This window comes from Agelaius phoeniceus, chromosome 3 (assembly GCF_051311805.1).
Source record: "Agelaius phoeniceus isolate bAgePho1 chromosome 3, bAgePho1.hap1, whole genome shotgun sequence".
In the NCBI taxonomy this organism is placed as follows: Eukaryota; Metazoa; Chordata; class Aves; order Passeriformes; family Icteridae; genus Agelaius; species Agelaius phoeniceus.
Window position 1 is genome coordinate 115,742,093 of NC_135267.1, and position 22,086 is coordinate 115,764,178.

General features: G+C 43.2%; 1 protein-coding gene across 10 annotated transcripts in view; it reads left to right on the forward strand.

The window, feature by feature from the left end:
* Nucleotides 1-107: 107 nt before the first annotated feature.
* Nucleotides 108-22,086, forward strand: part of PLCB4 (phospholipase C beta 4) — a 177,609-nt gene continuing 155,630 nt past the window's right edge. For 5 of the 10 annotated variants that reach the window (XM_054629428.2, XM_077176301.1, XM_077176300.1 and 2 more), the window contains exons 1-2: nt 108-265; nt 19,536-19,595. The gene's annotated coding sequence lies outside the window, so the exon portion shown is untranslated. Of the gene's footprint in view, nt 266-7,016; nt 7,386-11,684; nt 11,743-19,535; nt 19,596-22,086 lie in introns of those variants that run through there. The other 5 variants (XM_077176295.1, XM_077176297.1, XM_077176296.1 and 2 more) reach the window with 5 other exon arrangements.

Here is a 22,086-nt window from a genome sequence, read left to right on the forward strand (position 1 = left end):
GAGCCGGCGGCGGCCCGGCCCGGCCCGGCCAGCGCAGGCGGCGGCCGCCCTGGGGTTTCCCCCGTCCCTGCCGCGTCTCTGGGCGCTGCGGGGGTTGAGGCGGGCGCGGCGACGGGGGAGGAGGGAGGGGAAGGGAAGGGAGGGGGGAAGGAGGAGCCGCCGCCGCTGTGGGGCGGGCGGGTCGCACACACACAGACACACACAGACACTGGCACGGCGTGAGGCGGAGGAGGAGGAAGAGGAGGAAGCAGCCTCGGCGCTTGAGGTACGGGCGGCTGGAGCGGCCACCATTGAGGCGGGGGGGTGACGGGGGGTATCCGCGGCTGTGTCCGCGGCTTCGCGCCCTTGGCGGGGAGCGGCGTTGCCCGGGCCCCCCCCGCGCCGGGCCGTAACCTTGGGCTCCCCCGGCCGCGTGGGGCCGGCGCGAGCGTGTGGGGCCGGCGCGAGCGTGTGGGGTTGCCGCGAGCGTGAGGGGCCGGCGCGAGCGTGAGGGGCCGCCACCTGCGAGGGGCTGCCGCCGTGCGAGTCCCTCACACCCGTGTGGGTGTGTGTGTGTCACATAGGTGTGTCTGCGTGCCATGCACGCCTGTGTGCGACACACATGCAGGGCTGTGCACACACGCGTGTGTCTGTGTGTCAGTTCATGCGTGTCCGTGTGTGGGTCCCTCCGTGTGTGGGTCCCACTGTGTGCGCGCCTGGCCGCTGGAGTCCTCCCCTCAATCCTCGCTGCTGTAGTTTCTGAGTGTATCCGGATTTTGTCAGTGCTGGGCGGTGTGACAAATGTTTCTGTGTAGTTAAGTATAACTTTCTTGCAGTGGGGTTTTTTCTTTCCTTTTTTTTCCCCCTTTTTTGTTTCCTTTTTTCCCCCCTTTTTTTCCCCTCCTCGCAGGCTTACCTTTGAAGATTGTTTGTTTTCTTTTGTATATATCCAAAGGTCTGTGGGGATACAAGTGCTCCTGTTGCCACTGTCTGTGTGGTTGAAATTTATAAGACGTTTGTAAATTTTATACTGGTGATTTTCAAAGCAAGGTGCAAAAGCAATGTTTCCATTTCCATTCCATAGCCATTCCAAGGCTGTGCACTGTATTCCATGCACGACTTATTATGTGCAGTCAGACACCTGTTACTTAATCCTGTTTATCCTTTGCAGTTACAGTTATCCAGCCTGGTCTTCTTTTTTTTTTTTTTTTTTTTTTTAATATCTCAAAATAAAGTACAAACATTCTATTATGCTAGCATCTAGTAGAAACCCAGGGATCTAATGCGCTTGTGAGGCATTTAATGTGTGTTTGTTAGGTAATACTTTCCCAAAGGGGGATGATTTTAGAAAGTTATAGAATAATCATTATCTCAGGGGGAGTTTATATAATGTTAAAGTGTCCATGGGGATGCGTCTGTAGGAAGGGTGGATTTGACACAAAGTCTTGCACAGTATAAATCTTCAGTAAAGTGTGCATCATCCTCTGTTAATACATAAATAATGTTTGTGTTTCTCAAAGTTTGCTCGCTGTTGCGCCATTGAATTTTCGATTTAATAATTGGTGTTAACGAGGGTTCCGGGGAAGACTTCGTATTTGGGATCCTGCGAGGGGATGGAGCAGGTTCTTCCGTAGCACGCTTGTGTTCAGGGCTGTGTTCTGGAGGTTACCTGAGCAGTGCTAGCGAGCTGATGCTCCTCACTTCAGGTCAATTTCCCTCCAGCTTCTGGAAGTGTTACGGCCTCAGTACTTGCAGGCTTTCACCAGATCAAGGGTACCTAACAGTGTCATGAACTACAAAATAATGACTATTATATGCAGCCAAGCAATTTTGTGTTGTGCAGAGACAGTTCCTAAATACGAGTTGAGAACAGATTTATTCCTCCCTGCAACTGGTACCTTGGTGAAGTGGTTAAATTACAGAGCTGTAGGATGAGAATTCCCTTCCACAGCCATTAATACCAGTGTGCCTTCACGTGTCAGTTTTGATTCAGCTCTTGATGATATCGCTAAAAACCAGGTATTGATGGGAAAGTCAAACCCCTGGTGAAAATATGACTGCGTGGCTGTCAAAATAAAATGTGAGGATCTGCCTTGATTGCTGGCTGTGGATATGCACTTGGGAGAGTAACAATGCCTTTTATTTTAAAGACATGCACCCACGCACAGGAGCTTTGTTCTAAAATAGTGTTTTCTGTCATGAATTTATGCATAACCCATACTCTCTGCTTTTTCTTAGAATGCAGGGAAGAGACTCTCTTCCTCTTGAAGGGGAAGACCAAAAGGGGCAGGAAAGAGAAGTCATTTGAATTTCCCTTACTGACAGAGGAAATACTTCTCTGTTAGGTTTCACACGAAATATTGTGTTGTTTTCACCTTTTCAAAAACAATGGCGAGTTGTTTGGGCTTGACATACACCGCTGACTTCAGTTGCAGACTTTGGGCATTTGTTCCAGTAATAGCTGGCTGTGATGGTGAACTTGGGGCTGTGCTGGAAGTCTGTCAAGTATTTGTTACAGCTGTGTAGGAACTGATGGCTTCATTTTCACCAGGCTTAGGTATACCGTGTTGAAAGCTTGTAGGGATATAAGTTTTGTGCTTACCAAGATGACTTGTTTTGTATTTCTGTTTCATTTTTTATCTTGTCGTTTTTGTGGGCTTTTCGAATTGTTTGGTGGTTTGCTTTCCCTGGTGGTTTTAACAGCTCAATTGCTATTCCTTCCTCTTTGGAATTTGCCAGAGACTGAAGTCTGAAACTGCTGTTTTAATATTTTCCTTAAAATTGAATTAATCCCTTTTCTAGAGGAAAGGGAGGAAGGGAAAGAGGAGTACTTATGAGAATTTTAGAAATGAGAACCAAAACTTAATGCAGGCATCTTACCTAAGAGAGACTACTTATGAAAATTGTACCTCATTGATTTCGGAGAAGGCTGCTTTCCTCTGCACTTTCAATCATCTGTCCCATTAGATTTTGGGAAGTGTTGTAAATTGGTTTAGAAGTGAAATTTTCCAAGTCATAAAATCTCCGCTTGGTTGTTAGTGGAAATCATTACGAAGGGTTGCATAAGCATTATTTGTGGGATGGCTAATCAGCAGCCTGGGCTTAGTTCCATTCTCTAATAAATAGATGCATTGTGCTACTTCAAAAATTGCAAAATTGATGGCTTGAGTACATTTACTAATTTTGCAAGATATGTAATGCATCTGGTTTGGGGAAGACTCTTTGATGTCTGGAGAAGTTGCACACAGTGGAGGTGTGTATGATCCAGCCCTCAAAAGTTTTTGATTATACTATTTAGGACATCTTATTCTTATGAAAGATTCATGCATAGTGCCACATCAAAATCACCTATGTGCACGCATCAAAGGCTCAGATGAGTTTTATTCGGCAGGACTTTCTGGGAGCAGGTTTTGTGGTCCTCTTGCCTCTGCAGAAAAGGAATGTGATTTTTGGACTTTGTATTCCAAAGAGCTGACCTGTAGAGGGTTAGAATGTGTGGGATATCAGTGGTATAAACACCAGAGGTACTGTGCTTTGGCATTAGCCATCCTGCTCTGCTTGTATCTTGCCCTGTGAGCACTAAACTATATAAATCTATCTTGCTGCTCCTCGCCCATCTTACCAGCAGTGGTAGTGCTTTCTGGAAGTTTAGGAAATACGGCTAAAGGGGCTTGTGGAAAGGACAGGTTCCCAGCCATACTGGAATGAATTCATTAGCCTAGCAGTGAGGCCCTTGTTCCAGAAGGACATGCTGGCGTATCTGAGTGCCTGGAATAGGGTGCCACAAGATGGGGAGCAGCAGCAGCAGAACAGCCCTCTGTCGCTGTCTGTGGGGTGCTGATGCTGGGAATCTGCAGTTTTTAGGGCAAGACGCTCCCAAGCGGCTTCTGCCAGTCACAGAAATAGGTGGTGCAGCTCAGCTGTGGCCCTAGAGGTTCCTCTCCAGCAGACTCCTGGGTGGTGGGCTGCTGGTGTCTTCCCTGCAGGGATCTTGGAGGGAAATCAACACTTGCATCCCCTCCTTGTGAGGACCAACATCAGCTTGTGCCAGGTAGTGAAGAGCTGTGGTCGGTTTGCCTCACAAGTCATTCTACATATCAGCCACTGAACGAAGTGCATGTTAAAGTTGTGCCTGTGCAACAGCAAAACTCAAAATCTTGACTTTTGGAGGAGAATGAGACAAGACCTTCATCTTCCTCTCCTCTGAAGAGCCTCCTAGCGAAACATGGAGTCATAGTATCCTGTTTCCCTTGATACTACTTTTGGATAAATGATAGTTGTGAGCGATTATAACGTTTCATTTCACCTTTAGAATTCTTAGAGGCACTAGTCAGTCTTCCTGTAGGAGAGAGCCTGTTCCTGGGGAGCAGTGTGGTGTCACTGAAAGGTTGGGTTAATGTGGTGTATCTGCTCGTGAAAAGGGAGAAGTACAAGGCATCCAGCTTTTAAGGCCACTTGCCTTTTGCACCATGTAGGTTTCTGTGGCAGATGGGGCTGTCACTTGGATCTCTTTGTGGTTTCCTGTTCTTTTCCATTGCCAGTCAGTGTTGTTAAGCTCAGACATGAGCCACCTGTGGCTCATAGCTGGTCATGGGACAGACAGACCATGGGGACAGCATGGAGCATTGCTTGTCCTCCTATATTTCATGACCACCTTACAGGTGAATCCATAATCTGACTTTATGCAATTGCTCCAAGCTGCCTGATAAAGAAATCTATTCTATACCCCATATGTGCTCCTAATTGCTCATGGTGGGTCTCTCACCCTGCTGTATGCAATAGCCAGGGACCAAAGTGCAGGTTAAGAAGTTGGTTGGCAGCTGTCGTACATCCAAACTTAGAGCCTTGCCTTCTATTTTCTATGGGATGTATAATTGTACCACCATGAGGCCCTACTCCAGGAGAGCTAAGAGTCCCTTGTTTGAGCTCCCCCAGAGTAAGAGCCCGTTCCTTCCCCAGTAACAATCACTGGGAGCTTTGGCAAATGAGGTGAGACAGCCTGTTTGGAATGTGCTCCATTGTAAGGGCTGTTTGCAGACTGGTTGAAATTGGTGGTGCTGAAGTAACAAAGTGCCTTTGCCCTCTCCATTCTGAAGAAACCGGTTCTGTTCAGTTGACTTTGGGACTCTCAAATTGAAACTTCCTTTGTGAGCCAACCTTGCAACCTAGAAGACCTTGAGCTGGTGTGCAACATTACAGAGGCTGGATTTAAAAGGGACTGTTCTAATTAAACTCTCTACGTTGCTCCTTCTCAGATGTTGTACCAATAGACCCTTCACTTGAAAAGTCTTAATCTAGTCTTGGTGTTTGTATTCTGTTGTTTTTATGTGCAGCACCATCTGAAATTATGAAGATAAAAAATTTACAAATGTCATCGAACTATCAAATAATTACATAGAAATAATTTATGTCTGCAGTTGGTCTAGCAATATGCCAGCCAAGAGGGGATATATATTCAGCTACAGAATTTTGGGTGCACTTTAGTAAGGAGGAAATGGGTATGAAAAAGGTATTAAAGAGCAGGCTCTTTATTCTTGAAGTTACAGATAAATTTCCCTTTTCTAACAATTTCTCCGTTCAGCCTGAGCACGCACGTTGGTGCAGACTGGAAGTAATCAGCCAGGAGGTCAGTGACTAATAAAGGGGGCAAAAGAGAAGAAGGACTTGGAAGGTTAATAAGGAGCATCTCTTGGATTCCAGTGATCTAGAGTGTCCATGATCCTGTGAACACTGATGATGTGGAAAATAACAAGTAATAAGGGAGTTCTCTGAGATGTAAGCTGTGGTCTTGAATGAAGCTGGATGAAAGAACTTCTCATAGCAAAGTGGCATTTTCTTCCTCCTTGTTCTTGTAGACCATTCCAAAACTCTACGGGGTTTTCTGCTCCCATTTTTATACTCCTTGAACATATTTCTTTCCCATGCCTAAAATTGCCATGTGTCTCAAATGTGCCCTTTGGTTTTCTTTTCTGGGAACGTGCGCTGGGGATGTTGCTGCACGTGCTGTACTTGTTGCATGTACAGATGCTCTGTACTCTCCTCTGAGCCGAGGCTGTGTGCTGGATCCAGGGCTTGACTCCATCTCTGCCGTCTCACTGCTGCTGCCGCTGCTGGAAGGAAACCCAGGGAAGAAAGGGATTGATAGCTTTGAGCAGCAGCGAGAGCTTGTTTGTTTTGAAATACACAAATTAGGACAGTTCCTACAGAATTCTTCTCGGTCAAGTGTGTGTTGAAATGGGATATGAATGCCTTATTGGGAAGTAGGAAATTGAGCCATGGAGTGGTTTCTTTGGCAAGGCTCACGTGATCTGTTGAACCCAACAGAAATTGGTATAATTTTTTCTATGAAGGACTGTGATCATGGAAAGAAAAGCATTTCTGAAGAAGGTGGGGAGAGAGGCTGATGAATTCTCTGTAGGTTTGTTGGCAGAGATGAGAGGGAAGCTCAGATGTGTTAAAGGAGAGGTTGGGTAGCATGGTGTGGTGACTGCAAGGCAGAGGCTGTTGGATGATTTGATTTTACTACTTGTTTTTCAGATATAGTTCTTGAGGATTAGTGCAGATTAATTGGGTGCTCTGGTGGATTTGGAGAGCTGTACTGCATGTCTGACATCAGCAAAGAGGAGACTGAGTAATTATTGCTTTCTGGTCTTTCAGCCTGTGTTATTTGTGTACTGCTGCCTAGCAAGATACGCTCAGGAATAGTGGTCACACAGTAAACGACAGGGGAAGATGGAATGTGGTTGCAGGTGTATCAGAGCAGATTGCAAATGAGGTGCTGCAGTCTGCCCCAGGAGCCGTGAGTTGCAGGTAACGTGGGCACTTTGGCACCCCTGCTTAGCTCCTGGTTCTCAGCCGGGAGATCTCCTGTAGCCGTGGCTGCTGCAGGAGCTCTCGGAAATTCCCCTCAGCGTGTCTGCCATCCCTCACATGATGCGCTTATCTGCTTTGATTGGAGAATCCCCGCGCTGGAGGAGAAGGTGGGGGCTTGGCGGGGCGGGGAGCGCTGTGCCCTGGGAGAACAACGGAGGGCTCAAATAGGGCAGCCGGGGCGGAGAGGCTCGGCCGGCCTCGGTGTCCCGGGCTACTGCGTTCCCCGGCACGGCAGCCGGGCTCGGGGACCCTCGGCCTGCTCTGCTCGCTCCGGGGCTGGCAGCAGCAGCCCCGGTGTGCATCTGCGTTTGCCCGGGGGAAGGTCCTGCCATCTCTGCTGCGACTGAGCTGATACGGGGACTCATTTCCTTTTTGCCCAAGCCCTTCAGATCTGGCAGCGTGTAGCAGAGGCTGGCTGTTCTTTTTGCTGATGCCCTCGGTTTTGGCTATGAAATACAGAGTAGCTTCTTGATGACCTGAGATGTACCAGGTGGCTGGGAAGAGAAATAACTTCTGAGAAGACCTTGGTCCAGGTGAGGACAAACTGGGCAAAGTTTTTTTTTAGTTGTACAGGTTGCTGCTTTCCTGCATTCACATGTCACTGGTATAGTTTTGCTTTTCTCGAGCAGGCTCCTGTCTACTTGGATGCGTTCTAAAGTATTGTGTGGGTTTGGCTCTGCATGCTTTTAATTTTTTGTTTGTTTTTCTTTACAAACTGAGAAAGTGCTGGAATTGGCATGTGTGCCAAGCCTGGTCAACAGATGTTAATAAAATGCTCTCCTTTGAGATATCCTAATGAGAGCATGAACTTAAGAAGAGCCATATAAAAATAGTTGGTGTGCCATTTCATCTGTGTGACTTTCTACAAGAAAATGTCTTAAATTAGTCTTTGCACCAGGTAACAGAACTATTTGCACTGCTTTTATGGGAGTAATCCCATCTCTTCCGTGTGGAATGAATGAAGAATGACACCTTGGAGGAAGCATGTGGTACTTAACTGGGAGAGGTAGTGAGTTGGTGTGGTGCTGGTGGGCTCTGTAAGCTGCAGGGGTGCTTTTGTGGGTGGTTGTGGAGCTGTGTGCTTGGGAGAGAGGAGCCCCAGAGGCACTCAGTGAGCCCAGCTGCTGCTGGTGCTCACAGAGCTGTCTGCATCCAGCTGGGAGTGAAGGTGCACAGAGCCTTGGAGGGATAGGAAGGGCTGAAATCAGTCCTCTGCATTCTGCTTTTACCTCTCTAGAGAGCTGGGTGAGCATTGCTGTGGAGAAATGCTGCGTGTTGTTCCTGTGCCATGTTTCTGTTTGCGGGGTATGAACGGGATAAATCTTCAGCTCTGCTGGTCTGGTTGAGTTCATTTGGAAGATTTCTCACTAGTGAAGTTTGTACTGCAGAGTTGTGGTCCCTGTGTGGATAGAAGAATCACTGCTTGCTTAGACCTTTATCTGGTAGTCTAAATCATGCAAAAAAACTTCATATTCTCTGCTGCATCTTCATTTTCAGTGCTAAATCTTTGGATTGCAGTCTGAGAAGAAAGATGATGTGTTGGGTTTTGGCTATGGTGACAGTTTACCAGTTGATTGATTCAGGGTTTTGGGAGACATTTTTTTGAGTTTTTTTTTTTTTAAGCTTAAAGAATGTTGTTCTTCTTATTTGTAATGATTTTTTTGTTTGTTTGTTTTATGTGGATTCCTGTGTGTTAGCTTCTTACAGCTTTCCTGTGATGAGCTGAAAGCCTCATGTAACCTAACTGCATTTCCAGATGTGGGGAAATCAAAAGTATATGTTTGCAGTAATTCTTTGCTATACAAACACATGTATTTATTTTGTAAATGCTTCTTGTATTTTAAAACACATGAGGTGAAAGCAATACTTTACAGGAGTAGCTGTGGACTGGCATGAAATCGGTTACTTCTGAAAAAAAGGTGAGCTTTATTGCTGGGGATTTTTTTTTAAATGAAGTCTGTGGCACTTCAGTTTTCCAAACTGAATCAATCTGCCGAGAAATGCATGCTCTGATTTATATACCTTTGATTTAGTTATGCTCAGTTTATAAACAGTGCCTGGTAATCTTCCCTGATCTCATCCTGCTTTAGTTTTTAATTTACCCTTGAAAAGACACTGCTGACTTTAATCTGGAATAACCACCTCCCCTCCCCACAGTAGAATGAATGAATAATAATATTGTGAAAGCAAAGATCTAAGTGCAGCTCTCAGATATGTGACACGTTAAAAACATCAATTGAACTGATCTGAAATTATGTGGAAAAACATACAGGTAGTTTTTCAGGTAATTTTGAATCATCAAATGATTGATTCTGTGAGTGGTTTTCCATGAGTCAGGTGCTGAGCAATGTGACGATACTTGGAGGCTTTTGAAAGCTGGAAAACAGTTTTTGATCCTCACAGGTAGAAATGGCAGAGGAAATTGCATTGCTGTGTTAAGAGTTACATTATTTGGTTTTAAGGAATTGCCTCCATCCCACTGTAGTTTAGTGTCAGAATGTTTGCTGGGTATTTTCATTCTTGCTTTTAAGTGCAATTGTTTTCTTTACAGAAGACAATAATACTACAAGATTTTTTTTCCCTAGTCTTTTTGGGGGTTTAGTTTTTGAATCATTTAATTTTCACAGAATCAGTTAGGTTGGAAGAGGCCTCTGAAGTCATTGAATCCAATCTATGATCCAGCATCACCTTGGCACTGAGTGCCACGTCCAGGCTTTCCCTCAGCAGCTGCAGGGATGGTAATCCCACCCCTCCCTGGGCAGCCCCCTGCAGTGTCTGACCACCTGAACGTCCCCTGTGCAGCTGAGACCGTGTCCCCTGGTGCTGCCCTGGGAGAACAGGCTGGCCCTCACCTGCTTACAGCCTCCTGCCCGGGAGCTGGACTCCCTCAGGACAGGGAGACAGCTCAAAGAGCAGCCTGAGCCTTCAGCAGCATTTAAATGCTCGTGAAAACCTTCATGAAGAATTTGACATTTTCACCAAAACTTGTGTTGCTTCACCTGGTTCCTTTGAAACATCTGTGGAAGCATTTCTTCAAAACATTAGTGGAAGTAATTATCAGAGTAAGGTGTCTGGTTTGTGTTTGTTTTTTGCTTTTTCTTTTTAGGAGCTATAAAACTATATATGTAAACATTTCAAAATTGTAGACTTATGGTATTTTTTCAGGTGAGCTACGTCTCTTCCTTAAAAAGTGATTGATAATTTAAATTATAACCACTTTTCTGGTGTTACTTCTTGATTTCGTAAACCATTACCTGAAATCCTTCAGTTACTGAAAAGCCAACTTATAGTTTCAATTAAAAGTGCTTCTGTATATGAATATCACATTAATTGCACAAATAAATTCCTGGTTGCCTTTCTTTTTGTAGAAGTTGATGAAAAGATAATGCTTCTCAGTTAATTTTAAATCATTTAAAGGAAGACTTATTTAAATATGACTGAAAGTGGATTAATCCTTCCCTTCCTTCCATCTCTCCCTGCTATCATCACATCTTGGATTTTAGAAATTAACAAATGTTGTCTAAAAGGCTGTGGCAGGGAATATTTTGCTTATCTCAGTGGTCTTCAGTCCAGCTGGTAATTAGCACTTCTCTTAGTGACTGAGACTTCATTTTAACAAGATTTGGCTCTCCCTTTTCAGCACTGTCTATTGACAGAGCGTGGGTGTTGCAAGCAAGTAACCTGAGTCCATTTGAGTCTTGCATCTCAAAATTCAATTCAAAATCATCCTGCCTCATCTCAGGGGCTTTTTGGATGGTTATTGAAATTTATCTGATCTCTCTTACTGTGATACTGTTGTGACTGGGTTTGTGCATCTGCAGTTTTATCAGGGATGATTCATAGGCCAGAATAGTGTTTGTCCACTCAGTGCTTCATTCCTTTCCCCTTTCAAAGGGAAAATAATGGGAAAAAAGCTATTCTAACTGATAGATAATAGCTTCTCTTTTATTGTTTGGCAGTGTGTGGTTTTGTTTTCTTCTTTTTCTTAATCTTGAAATTTGACCTAACAAAAGAAAGGTAACGAGAATCCAAATAGTGTCAGGACTTGGCAAGGGGGATTTGCCATGTATGAGGAAAGAACTGACCTGAGTACAGCACCCTGCAAGTGCACAAACCCAGCCCTCCAGAGCTGGAGATTGATTAAATCAGTCTGTAGATTTTGCAGGTGAAACAGTTAATTTGAGACCTTAATTTCAGACCTTTATTTGTTCCCCACGGTCTGCACATCCGATGGGGCTCCGTCTATCCTTCCAAAGTAAAGCCTACATCCACAAAGTGGGCTCAGGCCTTCTCATTTGTAACATCAGATGTCAAAAGCATTCCCTTTTTAAGGATGGAGAGGTACTGGTGGAATTTTAGATGGCTGTGGTGAGGCTGCTACAATTTCAAAATGAATTTTTAGCTCGATTTCAGCCAGCAAGGAGTGGCAGTGAGGACACTTTTATGCTGTAGGAGGAGCGGTGATACTCCTGGGTTAGGACAGGTGACCCTTTGTGGCACAGGAGGAGAGGGGCCCAGACAGAAAGCTGCTTGTTGCTTGGGATTGTTTTGGTAATTCCACCACCCTGTCCCCCTTCCCTCTTCCCCTGTGTCTTTTGGGTATGGGCATAGCTGGTCACACTTTAAAAATTAGATTTCTTTGTTCTAAAGCAGGACTTGTGTTAAATACAGTATAACACACCCCCTCACCCACAGTGTTCTGATTAGGTGTTTTTCAATATCTATCTTAAATGTCGTGATAATGCCTGACAAGAAGGCTCACTGTCCTGTGAACCACGAGATCCAGAGCAGATTTCAGCAGTGCACATCAGAAGAAGTGCATAGTTCCAGCCCTGAAAGTATGAACTGAAGAAGTACAGCACAATGTAAATGTCAGCTCAGGAATGTGAGGTAGGTTTGGTATGATCCCTTAAGGATTCTTTGTTCATGGCCTAAATTGCAAGGTTTCTGGGGCAGGGACTATCCTTGCATTATTTATTTTATGGCATTTATTCCAATACATTTCTTTGTTATTTTTTATTTAACCTGCTTGGTGCCCATTTGCTGATACCTCAGATGAGGGAATACACTGCAATACAGTGTTTTTAATTAGAATATATGTACAGAACTGATACATGCAGGTTAAAAAGAAATGGCATCCATGCTGTTCAGTCCAATGTGCTGAAGTATCTAAGGGTATAAAGCAGCTTTCAGACTATTTAATCTCTTTATATTCCAGTTGTTGAGACCTTTTCTAACGTGGCAAGATGACTTCTCCAAAGGCTGCAGCCCATGTGTGCTAGCAACAGGGATCCTGGTAAATTACTTCTTGACCTTGACTTGGAAATCCAAATGTAGCAAATCAGGGACATGGCCATGCTCTACCAGCCCAGCTCCCAGGGGTGCAGGGTAATGTATGGAGCAAGGCATTGCTTACACTGCTCACACTCATGTGCCACGCAGTGTTAGAGGCCGTTATCTTTAATGCCTTTGTTATGCAACAGATCCAGTTTTGATTTGTAGCCCAGAAAGAGCAGAGTTTCAGTTTTAGAAGCACAGTCTGTTAGAGGATATTTATCAAGCAGTCTTTTTTCATATGGACGTTGACAGCAGTCTTGCAGCAGAAATGACAATATTCTTCTTGGGTTTGTTTCTTAGTTTGAAGATTCCCTGTGTAAATCTTTTAAGTCAGAACATAACTCAGGAACACCTTTTTTTTTTATTGCTTTGGCAATAAAAATGGTATGGGCATAGTCTGAATCAGCAAAGCTGGCTTAAAGGGACACTCGAGTGACAACCACATATATGTATAGAAAGGAATTGTCTTTTGCAAAGAATCATAGTAGCTGCAGACATCAGGCCTACCACTGAACATTTTAAAACTAATTTATATGGGTTGTGTAATTTCTGTTTCCTCCCTCTTTCTTTGTGTTCTCTGAAAGGCAGCAAGCAGCAAACCCTGAACAAGCTCAACTGCTCAGTTGGATGAGAAAAGAAATAGAAGGGGCTGGGCAGAAATTGTGATCTTACAAAGCACAGATCTAGAAAGATGTTTCAGCTATGCTAAAAATTATTTACACTTTGCAGTCTTGCAGTTCTCAGTGACCTAATAGTGGTTCTGGAATCTCTCTTTTAGGCGTTGTACATATTTGTTAAAAATGCTCCTTCACCCAAAGAATTTATTGCACTGGAATAGGAGGAGCCTAGAGCTGAACACAGTTTTTGGTATATAAGCAACAGAATAGAAGTGTGAAACATTTCCAGCTACATGTGTTTAAGATCAGCCTAAAAATTCAAGCTGCATGTTTTAATAATTTTTGATCAAGTGGAACTTCAAAGATTTTGACTTCCCTTTAAAGTGTAAATTTTTGCATTGGACAGGGTAGCACAGACCAGCCCTAGCTGCCATCAGATGAGATTTGCTTCAGTGCAGCTGGCAGCATCAGGCCCAGGATGTTTGCACAAGGAGGCTTTGTAAACCTCCTCTGCAGAACTGCAAGGCTTTGATCTGTTTACTGGACAAATCAAAATTAAACTGATGTCTCTTTTTTTCCCTTTTCTTTTTTTTTTTTCTTTTTCCTTAGGAGAAACTAGCACTCAGGAAATCTGGCTGGCCATATCAGATTTTGCCCCAAGAAATTGCATTAGTTTAAAAAAGAGGCATTGTACTCCCAGCTTAATGTTTAAACTCAGTGTCAAAACGTTAGGGCAGAATAATGCACACCGATAATGCAAATGGTTTTCTTGGGTGGATTTCAACTGCTGTGCTGCTGTCTGGAGAAGATGTTTACTTTCTTGCACTGAAATACCACGCTATTTCCATCACAGTCATGCCACTTGCAGCTAGCTGGTTCCATCCAGGTTCAGCGATAAGAAATCAAAATTGTTTTTAAATGTATCTCTGTTTATTGCAGTGTAACTTTTCTTTTATACTTCATATTATCCAGTGACTAAACACATGTTTACTTTAAACGGCCTCCGTGTTCCAGGTGGGTAGAAGCAAAACAAAAGTGCGTTTGAAGCAGTTGTAATTAAATTTCTGCTCTGTACATTTTGTCAAGACAAGGAAAGCTGCTGGCATTTAAACCTTGCAATGCTTTTATGGAGTGACTGCCAGTCAGATCCTCCTATGGAATTAAATCAAATTGGAAAGCAGAGTGAGAAAGGGGAAGAGAGATTTGTGTGAATTAAATGACTGCGGCCTGTGGTTTGCCAGGCTCTCCTGCTTTTGTTGATGATGTCTGCTTATGTAAACTTCTTCCCACCACTTTCTTCTTGAACTTTGCAGCAAAGCAGTTTTGTGTGGTAAAACATCTGTTGGCATAAAAGTGGTTGTAAATAAAAAAGTCTTTACTGTGCAACCCAGTAGGAAGGAAAGAAAGGATGGAAGGGAGCGTTCTCTAGAAACACAGATGGCTTAAGTCATTAATAATGTTTTGTGAAATAATTTTAAAAATGCGATTGCTATAAAAAGGGATTGTATGAAGAAGCTGAGTGCATCTATTTGGTACTTTTGGAAGAGTTTGCTGTTAAACTTTCCTGGAGGAACGTGCCCAACGTGATCAGCCATGCAGTCTTCCAAGAGTGATGGGACCAAGGGCTTCCATAAAACGATGGGCCCATTCTGTGTTATTTTGTACTGTGCAAAATAATCTTGTATTATAGTATGGGATGTAATTATCTCAGTGAATGTTCAGGGGGAAAAATAATGCTGCTTAATCCCTTTCTCTTGCTGTGGTGGAGGATTGGGATGAAAAAGCATAGATCACCAGGCTGGTTTGAGCTGCTGGCCTACATTTCAGAGCCAGGCTGGCAAGGAGCAGGCTCCCAGTTTCTGGAACACAGAGTACATCCCAAACAGAACTATTAGGCTGCAGTAGGATTTATGTGGTGGTGCTGAGCTTTCCCTAGAGACATCAGATTTTATCTTAGTGATACAAAGTGCTGGCTTGCTGGCCTGAAAGGAGTATCCATCCTCTTCCCATCCTGTCACCTGCTGCACGTTCCCCAGGGCCTGCATCAGCTGCCCACTTTCATGTTGGAGTCCAGGCCTGTTCCCTCCTAGCTGTCCTCTTTGAATATGGTGAGACACCCTTAAACTTTACTCTTGGTTGGAGTGCAGGTTTTTATGATAATTATTAATTTCATTGGCCCAAGCTGAGTAAAAGCATTTACCCATAATTGACCTGGATTCTTTGTAATGCTGTAAATGAAGTCTTGGATTGTTAATGCTTTCATCAGCAGTGAGTAATTTCATAGATTGAAAACCTTTTAAACTGCAGCATGATGATTTTGGTTCCAGAGAATTACTAGAGGTGACTGAAAATTGAGAATTCCCCCAGAAAAAAAAAAAAAAAGGCAAAAAAACCCCAAAAAACCAAAACCAAAAAAACTTTTCCTAAGCCGTAGGTAAAATTCCCTCCAGGAGCTGTAGGATAGTATATAATTACATGCAGGACACCCTGAAATTCTCTGAGTCAAATTGCAGATTGTGTATCTTGGTGCTATTACATTTGCATACTGATTAGAGTTTGTAATAACTGTTCTGTATTGCAGAAATGCTGCTGTTGTTTATTGCTTGGCTTAAGTTATGTGGGGTTTATCATATAAATCTGTAGAAAAAGGTCTAAAAGATTCTGTTATCTACACATCATTTTGGAGGGTGTACTTTGTTATCAGTTGATAGTTTTTCATGAAATGGAATCTCTGGGCTCCAAGTACTTGACATCTCTGTGAAAACAGTCTGCCTGTATCAGGAGTGCAGCGCCCTGAGTCCTGCTCAGCAAACATCAAGGAGTGATTGTACCTTTCAATTTAGTAGCATATAGGCACATTGATCCCGAGTCAGGAGCTCTCCTGACTCGGGATTGCATGGCTGGAGGCAGATTCAGGCCTGATGGGGTGGGTTGTGTGTGCTACTGGTAGGAGGCTGTGTGCTCTCTTTGGTTAATAAGTTTCTGCCTTAGTGAAGCTGAATGCAACAGCCCTTGATAGAATTCTGTGGTTTCTGAAAGTGATTTCCACCGTGGTATTCCTGTGACCATTAATTGTGTTTAACTGTGTGGTTACCTGCTTCTTTTGTCCTTTTTGGAGTCATACTGTCAAGTTTGTATTTCCTGGGGATGGACAGCCATCTGTGCCTGTAGTCAGTGCCATCCAGGTCAGAATGAGTGCAGCAAGGTGCAGAGCTGTGGTAGCTGAAGATGCTGCTGATCCTGTGGGCGAGCACACGAAATGTTCCAGTAAGATATGCCAGAGGCTCAAATTATGTAATGCCTCGAGCAGGAAGCCACCGAATTGTGTGTGGAGCATGTCAGCAGCAACAGCCTGATGTCCCTGGCAAGGCTCCACGCCAGGAAGGAGCTGGGCTTTCTCAGCAGCCTCCCAGGAGAGTGAGCGACGTGCAGCAGCGAGGCCCCGGGAGCAGCCTGGCCCAGGCAGGCAGGAGCTGACACCTGCCCTGCTGGGAGGCAGGCTGCTGGCACCACATCCCTCACTGGCCTCTCCTGCCCCCAGGTGCCAGAATGACAGGAAATTCTTCTCATTTTCCTCCTGCCTTGTGTGTTTGCCTCCTCTTCTGCTTCGGTTTGGTTTTTTTTCCCCTTACTCCTAGATCCTGAAAAAAAAAATACAAAGAAAGAAAGGACCTTTTTAGAAGCTACACATCCAGATTAGGGATATACAGGCATTTCATGTCTGAAAAATGGTAACAGTTGTGTGTCTAAAATTAACTAATGAGCTATGGTCGAAGCTCCTTTCCGGCACAAAATGAGAGAAGGTTTGGTAGATAATGATCATTTCAGTATATTGACAGACTAAAATTGTCATGTTTAAATTAAGTCTCTAATGGTCTTTTCTAAATTGGGTACTTGTACTTTGCTTTTAATTAGAATGAGGCAAAAGGTCCTTATTGGAATTCTAAAGTTATACTCTGGGTAACTCAAGGAGGTGATTATCTGTAACCAAGTGTCCATCAATGGGAAAGTCTTGCAGAAGTGTGTATTTGTCAGGTCATTTTCTCTGAGCATTTCAGAGTGACAGGTGAAAAAGAACCTTGAATGATGGATCCCTCTGCATGAAAACTTGTTTTCTGCTTGCAACTAAAAAGAAAAAAATGCTGTTGACAAGCCCAGAGTCTTGACGAAGGTTCCCCATCCTTCTAAGGGTCGTTATGATTCAGCTGTGTCTTTTGCAAAAGTAAGTCTTTTCCTTGGAGCTTATAAGGGGGCTAGGTGGTGAAGAGAGAGGAAACCCATGGGGTGTATTTAAGGTGACAGGAAAGGCCAGGTGACAAGTGAAGGAACATCTTGTGCCTTACTGAACACTGGTGAAGAAATGTGTGTTGTGGCCAGGATGAACACTGGCCACATCAGAATTTGATTCCTCTGCACCTGCCCTGGTGTTCAGGTGCAGCTGAAATCCTGTGATATCTAGTTAGGTGTTCAGGAAGTGAGGAACATCAAATTAAAGAGGCAGGCATCAAGGTACTTAAGGCTGATTAATTTAAATTTTTTTTCTTTTTCTTTAGAACATGAGAAAAATGAAAATGGTGGGGGTTTTGTATTTTAGCCTTTAAGCCAGCTCTGGAACGCAGGGCAGACCTGGGCTGCAGCAGGCACTGTCCATTCCTCCATCAGTTGTCCTGGTGCTGTGAATTACAAGCTGCTCACTGGTTCTGGGAGTGAGACTGCACTCTGGCTCTGAGTGCTTCCCTCAAAGAATTTACAGGCTCGCTGAAAGGGCCACTGGAGATTTTGGACACAAACAAGCTTCTGAAGAAATACTTAACCGGTGGAAAGACACAGAGAGAGATTTTTGGTATTTGCATAGCTAAAAAGAAACTGATTTTGTTCATTAAATTTATGAGATTGTACTCGTGTGTTTACATGGAACATGAGAAATTTCAGGGCCCAGTGGCAGTTCTGCCCAGAAAGCTGTGGCTGATTAAAACCAGTGGGAAGCAGGTTGTGTTTCTGGAATGTGCATTAGGGCTGCTGGGATGCTCCTGGTTCCAGTGGAGCTGGCTGCATCCCACACTGATGTAACCCTGCTGAAATCTGCCTGCAGTCTGCAGGGGAACAAAAAGGGCTGGGGTGTATCTCTTACTGCACACTAACAGAGCAGTTTGTATGCTTGAAAATAATCTTGTCATGTCTTTATTTTCCCAGCACAGGCCTGTTTTGGACAGGGAGTTTATTTTAGCATGAAGCTGGCTCTAGCTGACCCAGAAGTGAATGTAAGGATGCTTTTGTGTGAAGCTGCAAAGTTCTGGAGACCCAGAGATATCTTGTCATGTAATTAGGAGCTGCTGAGGGCAGTCTGAAAGTGCACCAGCAAAATGAAAGAGTTGGAGGCTTTGAAAAAATAATTAAAAAAAGAATTGAAATCACTGTGTAGTCTCTTCCTAGAAGAGAATGCTGTCAATATTTAATGAGAACAAAGTACATAGCCATCATCCTCTCAGCATTGCTATTTATGATTTGAAACATCTTCTGTTTTAATGGACATTTTTGGCAACTTTGGGAGGATTCAACAGAGGAGGAAACTATTTTCTTTAACTGCCCTCATTGCTGTAATTGTGATTGCTGTGGTTCTCAGTCCCTCTGGTCTCATACTCAGGGTGTTTTATGTGCCATGAGTTTTCAAAGCAAATGCTAGAGCCACAACATGCTCTGGCTTCCCTTGGCTGAGACCCTTGTTTTCTGCAATCTGTTTCTAATATTGAGGTTTTATTTCTCCTTCTCATAAAACTTAAACCTCATAAAACTGAAGAGTATCAGGTCAAATTTAATTCTGTGTATGCACCTAGTGGATATTGAGATGTTCTCAACTTTAGGCTTCAATTTATTTTTTCTATAAAGGAAGAAAGATTTAGCTTGATAGAAGAGAGAAAAATACAGCTTCTGATCTAATGTGTAGGAGCTCTTGATAGAAATTCATTTGAAAAAGCAGCAGTCAATTTCATGTTATTTTCAATAATGCTGAAGACTTGTTTTCTTTTAATAAAATACTGTCTCCTATAAAACATGGATTTCTAATGTGAATTTGGATTTGATTTCATTTTTGAGCACTCATTTTCATTCCTGTTTGTGTAAACCTGCTGCTTTGCTTGCTGGAGGGCTGTTGTGCTCATGTCCAATTTAAGGTCTCACACTTAGGTCTTACAGATGGAAATTATGGGGTTTGTGCCCCTTCCCCTCCAAAGATGGGGAAAACAGGAGAAGTGGATGCTTCCATCCTTCCAGAGTGTTGGCAAAAGCAATGCAGGAAATACATTCTAGCACTAATAACAATGGCATAATTTACTTTTTACCCAAAGCTGGGATGATAAAGAGGCCTGATTATATGTCTCAAAATAAAATACTTTGTTTTCCCTGCTCCTGACACACTGCTCCATCCTTAGTCTCCATTGTGCTGCTTTCTAGTTTTAAATGTTTGGAAGAATGGGTGCCATGTGTTCTTGTCACCTGCAGCTATGATGCTTCTGCTTAAATAACAGGAATTTCAAAATAAAATGAACTTCAAACGAAAACTCACTGGGCACTCAGTATTTGTTTGCTACAGTGTAAATATTCTGATCCATAAGGAGAAATTATTTCTGGAGGAAAAATAAGGTCTTGAAGTAGTTTACTGGGATTTTATTAGGTAATTAAATATGAATATGCACAATTAAGGCTTTTCTTTTTCTTTTTTTTTCTTTTTAGGGAAAGGAAGACATTTTCTACAATGTGAATTTCTATGGAACAATTTCTGATTTTCAGAAGGTATGCATTTTCTGTTCTTTTAGTATTTTAAATCTGTTTTGTACTAGATTATCTACTTCCTGTTTAAAATACAATTTACCTTTGCAGTGGTGCACTGTCCATGTCATTAGAATGAAAAACGTGTTCTGAAAAAGCAGTGGTTGGGGTTCATGAGAGGAGAGAAGTTATTAGAAATTTAGATCATAACTGCAAATTCAGAGGATGCTGTGCTCTCCTGAAACCAGATATGCTGACATTAAGGAAGTGTGTATGTGTGAGGTTGATCAGACACAGGCAGATGAGGGTATTCATATTTCTCAGAGGCCTTATCTCTTTGGAGTCTAACGTTCTGGAAAGTTTGGATGAGTAGAAATTGTTCTTTGGTGTGTTCCCCCTCAGGCCCAATAAACTCCAGTGTTAACCGTGCCTAAACGGCTGCAAAGTCAGTTTAAGTTCTGGAGTCTCTGTGTTCCAGCAGCTTCTTCTCACCTTGTGTTTGTGGAGAACAGGGTTTATTTTCTTTCTTTTAGTACTCAGGGATGGGTCACTTGCATACCAATTTATGTTCTCTTCCTAGTCTGAGTAAAGTTTTACCCATCCCACTGGCATAGGGGATTCCTACCCTATTGGCTTCTGCTGCCTGAAAACCACTTTTCCTCCAGAAGCACCAAGGCAGCACCAAATTCCAATTGCTTTAGCAATCCAGGCCTTGAGCAGGCTCAAAAAGTTGTGACAAGTGTTAGTTTCTGGCTAATACTGACTGAGACCTCAAGCTTAGCTTAGATGAGTTCTTTGATTCCCGTTGTACTGCACAGGTGCAGAGCAGGGCACAGATTTCATGCATGAAGTTTTTGAAGTGATAATGATTAGATGGTGCATTTGCTTTTAATTGTTCTTCTAAAACCACACCTAAATTCATATGAGAGTTCTCCCATGTTGTCTGAAATGAAATCATGTGAGAAATCTCAGATGAGGATTCCAGTTGCTGATGGATCTGCTCTAAAGAGATCTTTAGTAGGAAAATGTAGGGGGATAGAATATAAAATAAAGATAGTGCAGAAAGGAATCTCACCCCTAAGGAGTTGCAGCTGGGCCAATCATCAAAGATTAGGAGCAGGCCTGACTTTAACAGGCCACAGGTGTAACCAGTGAGCAGAAGAGTGCTATAAACCAGTGGGGTGGGTGGGTGAGGAGGGAACTGGAGTCAGTTGGGTGTTTTGTGAAGAGGAAAGCCTCTGAGGGGCTGCCCATGAGAAGCACCAGGAAGGTATGGAACTCTTGTGATAAGGAGACAGCAGCATGGAACCCCTGCAATGAGATGACAACAGGAAAATTTCATTGCAGAACAAGTCATTGACACGCAAGGATGTGGTTGTGGTGTTTATCTAGAATTGTAGAATTTAGAATTAGAAGTAATGTTGCAAAGGTTGTAGGCAGTGCTCTACCTATCCTACCTTGGCATTAGTGGTTAAAACAGACTTGTTTCCCTGTTTTCCACTCTTGGATTGTTGGTTTATCCATGTAGTCTGTGCCATAAGCAGTTGGGAATCTGCTGCACTGTGACCTGGTGTTCTGTCACAGTTGGTTTGTTTATTTGTAACTGATAAAAATAATTCTTCTCTGGGCACAAGTACGGTTTAAAATAATTGAAAAAGAAAAAAATAAGCCTACATTGGCCAGAAATAGCTTTCTTGGAAAGTAGAAACTTCTGTAAATATCTTTGTAGAGCAATGGTCTGAAAATACAGATAGGGCTGACTTCTTATCCAGGTGCAGCCGTAGAAACCTTGCTAGTAAGAGACTCAGAATGAACTCCCCTTAATGGCAGAACTGTTGGTTCGTTTGTCAAAAGTGATAAAGGAATAGGAGATGAATGAGTTTACCTAGAGTGTCTGTTACATTTGATGCTTTCAAAATAAGAGTAAACATTAGAGGGAAAAGCCTCTTTGGAGTTAGTGAAGGAAATTAGGGATGTTGCTTTTCATTTTCCACTGGATCCTCTTTTTAACCATTTCAACACAGCATGAAGAAGGATATGCCATAGGCTTTACACACCATCCTGGAAGTCCAAGACCTCAAAAACTTTGTGAAAAAAGGAACAGCAGATTTCAGAACTCCTGACTTTTTGCATCAAATAAATATGAGGAGAACTTGGCTCCATAACAAAACAAAAGTAGCCCCAGGCAGTCACAATTTGTACAGCCAGTTTTAGGGTCTGTGAACAGCATGCTGCAGTTAGTATTGGTTGCATTGAGGATGCCTGGGAGAGGTTTTCTGGGTAGAAGCCTGTTAAAATATCATATTGTTAAAGATTAAATAGGGCCATTCTGTGCTATCCTGTGTTTCATTACAGTGTGATTCCAGGCAGTATTTCTTCAGGAGATGAGGTCAGGCAGTGCATCCTTAAAGGTTTATTGTGTTTACATAGTGGTGGGTGGGAGGACAGGCCTGTGCAAATGGGAGATGGTGCCTTTATCATAACACATCATTTACCTGTAATCATGTTCCCCTTA